At 32.9% G+C, this 6,000-nt stretch overlaps 1 pseudogene; it reads left to right on the top strand.

The window, feature by feature from the left end:
• The first annotated feature begins 514 nt into the window (after positions 1–514).
• LOC128175798 (transcription intermediary factor 1-beta-like) lies at positions 515–5,236 on the top strand (annotated as a pseudogene).
• The last annotated feature ends 764 nt before the right edge of the window (positions 5,237–6,000 follow it).

Below are 6,000 nucleotides of genomic sequence, written 5' to 3'. Positions count from 1 at the left end.
TCAAATCATTTTCCCATCTTCTACATCCCGGGTTTAAATTTTGTATATCAAAATTGTATTTGTTCACTTTTTAATAATCTCTTAAGGTGACAAATTTGCTCTACATCTGTTTTTAAACATTAAAACGAACATTGATTAATAAAACAAGCAACAAAGATCAAAATAAAGAGTATTTTTTATGAGCCACAGTTACTTATTTAATCGTATGTATTTTGTTAATTTTTCGTGAATTGTAAACCCACTATTTAAACCTCTTCAAATTATAAAAAAAAATTACCTTTAATCTAAAGTCTACATCCGAACAATATTTTCCGATTTCTCCGACTATAATGTTTCTACTTTTTAAACTACTTATAGCGAGAGGTCTCATAATTTAAACCCGGGATGTAGAAGTTGGGAAAATGATTTGACAGCGGGTTAGTGCTGATTTTTTTGTAATACATGGATGCAATAATGTTTAAAATGTAGAAATAATAGGTCTGTTACGAAAATTCAGGGAAACTGGAGTCGAAACATGGGTCGAACCGTAGACCGTCTTCGGTTCCGACATTTACACGATTTCCAGAATCAAAATATGAGGGCTTGCGAAGAGAAGTGGATGTAGGCTATGCCAGTCCACTTCTCAAAAGAGAATAGGACGACCTGTGAGCTACAGTGCCCCCCATAGTAAAAATCTGCAATTTACGGCGCACAAAAAATGCGCTAGTTTCGGACTGATTAATCTCATTTATTAACCACTGTTAACACATTCTGTACAAATATTTGATCACCAAAAAATCCTCAGACATTTTACTACAGATATCGTCACTTCACTTGCCTCCGGTAGTCTTTTAAACACCATCACCAGCCCTGTATATACATCATTTTCCGAGGTCGTCATCGCCATCTTGTGACGTAGTGTCTTAAAAAAGTATAAGTGCAGGTGTAGTGAGGTACCTTAACCGGTTTGTAGAGGTTTTCTTGCTTACAAAAATAGTTCATTTAAATACTTACTTACTAGTAATTGTCTGCTAAATTAACTTGTATTTAAATGGATATCATTTCTTGATATCAAGATAAATATTTCGTTACTTCAAGGTAATCATGTCATGTAAATACAAGATATCTTCTCGTTATACCAATTTCTATGTACTTGTTATAATTAATATTTCAAATAATGAAAAGGTTTTTTTTCATTTTTATACTTTTTCTATTTTAAAGGTCAACAAAATTAATTTGTTCAGTGTTTCAGTGAAACGGATTCTTTGGCGATTCTATCAATCGGGGAACAAAATATAAGAAATAAAATTCAGAAGCAACGTGACAACATCAGCATGGACAATTTTGATCGGGTTTGGTATGTAAAAAAGCATAAACCGCAACTTCGTATTACTAACATAAATTCTCTGAAATGAACTTTCGTTTTAGATTATCATGGCAACATCACACATACAGGAACAACGCTTGAATGATGAGGTATCATTATGTTCTATATGTCTAGAACAGTATAAATCACCAGTTAGTTTACATTGTTCACACTCCTTTTGTCGAACTTGTCTCTCAACACATATCAAAACGTCATGTGGGGACTGTGACCCGCCTCTTGGATTTCCGTGTCCTCTGTGCCGCGTATTTATTCCGGCACCAGGTGAAATAAATCAGCATTCTGTGGACGAATGGGTGACAAAATTTCCAGAAAACAAGTTCTTTACATCTGTAGCAGGTGTCTGTGTTATTTTGTGTAAACCATGCCAAGAAGACGGAGATGAAATGAAGGCAAACAGCTGGTGCAAGGATTGTTCTGAGGCGCTTTGTGAAGATTGTACAAAGTATCACAAAAAATGTCGACCTTCTCGCCAGCATATAGTCATTTCTATCAACGAATGGTCAGACATTTATCAAATTCCAGATACGTTAGAAATATGCGAGACCCACGGTGGTCGTAAATTTGAACTATTTTGTAAAAGCCATTTCCTTCCATGCTGCTCTGTTTGTGTAACCACAGATCATAACAATTGTTCTTTCTGTCAACTAGAGGAAGTTGGTAAAAATTTCATAGAATCTGAAAAAGTTATGGTTTTGCAGAGCGGAATTGAAAAATTCCGTTGGAAAGTGGAAAACATAATTGAGAAAGAAAAAGCAAACATAAACCACATTGACGACGTAACTGACACATTTACGAAAGAATTATCAGATTTTACAACAAATATAATTCAGGCTGTGAAAAAACTAGAGGAAGAACATTTAAATGAACTCTCCAAATTATCGAAGGAAAGCAAATATAAGCTTCAAAAGTCTGTGGATTCTTTCGAGCAAAGGCTTCTCTATCTCAAACATTGGAGAAAACTGTTGCCAAAGGATCTGTCGAATGAGACTGCATCAGAAACCAAAATGGTACTTTCATACATTAAACTGAAGAACATTCATGAAAACCTCAAAAAACTGAAATATACAAAGTTAAATATTTGTATTAAGACCAAACTATTAGACGATGTGAAAAAACTTATTAAATTGCCTCGTCTTGCTGATGTGTCTGCAAATGAGAATTTAGATCAAGTTAATTTAAATGTAAAGAATATTGATTACATATATGCTAAGGTGAACAAAATTTCTGAATTTACAATACAAGGTGCTAATATAAAAGGTGGTACTTTTATGAGTAGTGGTAACTTGTTCTTAGCTGACAGTCATAGAAGATGTATTCTTTGTGACAGAAATGGAGTTATATTACAAGAAGTGAGATTACAAGAAGAACCTTGGAGCGTATTTACAGAAGGTCAGGAGATTTTTGTAACGAATCCTGATAATAAATCGATTTTGAAGATAGACTCTACTTCACTTGAAATCAGAGAAACCGTTCCTGTTGGTTGTACAGACCCTGAAACGTACTACTACACCACACGCTCGCTGCACGCTCGCTACACGCTCGCTAAACGGTTCACACGAAACGCTGAACGGTTTACACGAAACGCTGCACGCTTTGCCCGAAACGCTAAACGATTTACACGAAACGCTGAACGGTTTACACGAAACGATTCTCGCACGAAGCGATTTGCTCGCTTTTCACACGCTTTGGACACGCTTTTATCCTGATCGATTCGGGTCCTCTCGGATTTTACCCTTTCTCTTTCTTCTTGGAATTAATTTTAAGAAAACACGAAATAATTGAAATACTGATATTAGAAACATATATGTACATAAGTATTGAATTGATTAATTCAATTAATTTGGTACTTATATTTAAAGCAAAAAATTATTTATTCACAGAACTAGTCAGAAATATTACTTCTATAAAAATATTTATTGCTCAAAAGAAATATCCATGATTCTTATTAGTCCAGTAAATAATAAAAATTCCAGAGAAAAAAGTTACCATAACACAATATTCAATACCAAAAATAAAATCCGTATGATTACAAACTGAAATCGGTTTTTCAGTATTCGGCAGGATTTGTTTTTTCTTCTCACATTAATATTTTTCTTGGTGTCAGAGAATACGATGTAAAAATACTAACTGTAAATAAACCTGTAATTATTTACATTGATAATTTGGTTTTTCAGTATTCATTGGGATTTGTTTTTTCTTCTCACATTAATATTCTTATTGGTTTCAGAGAATACGATGTAAAAAAAACTAACTGTAAATAAACCTGTAATTATTTATATTGATAATTTTGAAAGTTATGTAAAATTAAATTAGTCACATAAGTTAGAAAAATGCTATAAAACAACCAACTAATTTTTTTTATGTCGAATCATTCGCGTAAATAAATGTTCCGTACATAACATCACAGAGAAAAATCAATGGATTAAACAATAAAGAAAGTTGTCATTACTTTTTTGGATTTCGGAAAGAACAACAAATAAAAAAATGATTTAGATTTTTGTCTCAATATTCGTATACATAACCGGCACCCTGCATAAAGGCGTACAATATATCTATCATAAATTAATCTATTTGAATTAAGTACCATGCATATAGATTCCCATAATAATTAATTGCATGTGTACATTTTAGGAAAATTTCAGTGTGTAAATTACTTGTTGTTTTCCGGTATCAGTGTTTAAATAATTAAAATAATAACTTGTAGAAATATTTTTAATCGGGATTCAGAAGAATTTACTTCCCGCATTTCATAGAAATGAACAGTATATTTCTATGTTTACATTTAATTTTGTTTAAATTAATGTTAAATAATCTATCATTGAAATTGTGTGCATCATCAAATACTGATTCCGACTACCTTGAAGTCATTAAATTTCTATTGGCTATTGACAAAAAAAGAGATGCGTGACCATCCAATGAAAACGAATACACAGAGTTTGATTGACAGGTTCAGCCAGGTGCAGGTCTTACCCGATGTCCGAGGTTACATGTATGTGTACTGGTTGTACACAGCCTAATAGTCTCAGTAACTAGTCTTCTTTCAATACGCGTACTTTTCTTTTGTTTGTTAAAAATTAATTCAAGTTTGTAAAAAGATAAGTATATTATTTCTTATAGATTTATTTCACGAGAATATCTCAAAGGAGTTTTGCCAATCAGTTTAAAGTAATGTTTAACACGAGGGCTATTTTGAAACAATTAAATTGTCAGAGAGTTCCGAATGAAATCTGATGAACGTTTCACACAGTTCTCGCACGCTTTGCCCGAAACGATTCACACGCTTTGCCCGAAACGCTGCACGCTTTGCCCGAAACGCTAAACGGTTTACACGAAACGCTTCACGATTCACACGAAACGCTAAACGGTTTACACGAAACGCTAAACGGTTTACACGAAACGTTTCTCGCACGAAAGTCGCACGCTTTTTTGGTGTAGTAGTACGTTTCAGGGTCTGTAAGTGTCATGGAATAGCTACGTCTGGAAACACAACCGTCATTGGTACTGGTAATTCTGTTGAAATCTTTGATAAAGGTTTTGATGTTACGAGACGAAGAATACTGTCAACTGGCCTTGGCGGTGTTTTTGGCGTAGTAATAGACGTAGAAAAAAATGTAATTTGTAGTAGCTTTCATCAACACGTTGTTAAAAAGCTAGACTTGCTGGGAAATGTTTTGTTCACCTATACACACAAAAAGTTAAAATGTCCATATGGAGTAACCACAGACATTGAAGGAAATATATTCATAAACGGCTTCATCAGTAACAACATCCATATTTTGTCAAGAGATGGCAATCTCCTACGTATCGTGGAAGGAGTAACACGTCCAAGGTACATTAAATTCCAGAACGCCACACACAGATTTTTTGTAAGCAATTTAAACGGAAATGTTAAAGTCTTCGAATTCAATGAAAGATGAATTTGTATTTGTCCCAATCAATTGCTGATTATGTTTTTATGTATCTCCGAACGATCTTCAAAAGTCAATGGTTGATGTCTCTAGTTTTCTCTATCTGTTGGGTATTCTACAAGAATGTTTAGGAATTGATCATGTCTGATGAAATTAAATAACGAGGTGATGACTTTAAATGATTGTAGCTAATGAGTATTCAGTGTTTTATTATTACTTTCATTAAATGAATAAACTTCATAATTTTTGTTTTATTGTTTATAAAAGGGAAAAAATCAGAGTTTGAATTACATGTAAATACTTATGCTTTCATTTTCAGCAATAACTGGGATTTATTTACACATTTAAACACGATGCTAATTATACCGTCATGTTAACATATTGTATACACACGAGAACACAAATTATATTTCTCATTCAGTCCTATATATATCATCCGATGCTTATGGTTTTGTGCGTTTTAAGAAATCATGTATATCTCTTTCTAAGCGATGTAAATGCCAAACTTCAATTGAATTTTTTAAATTTAATTTCTGTGAAAAAAATTTTATCACTTATTTTTATCACCATTGGTGATAAAATATCCGATTTGTCTCACTCTAAACTATTTGAAGCAATGATATCTTTCCTTTAGAAAAACTTAGATTATTTAGATACTGAGATACAAATCAACATTTGTACATGACATGTCAACTAGTAAAAATAGAATTGTATTCGTACTTGAAT

Source organism: Crassostrea angulata, chromosome 3 (genome assembly GCF_025612915.1).
Source record: "Crassostrea angulata isolate pt1a10 chromosome 3, ASM2561291v2, whole genome shotgun sequence".
NCBI classification, from domain to species: Eukaryota; Metazoa; Mollusca; class Bivalvia; order Ostreida; family Ostreidae; genus Magallana; species Magallana angulata.
This window is presented reverse-complemented; position numbering and strand designations above follow the sequence as displayed.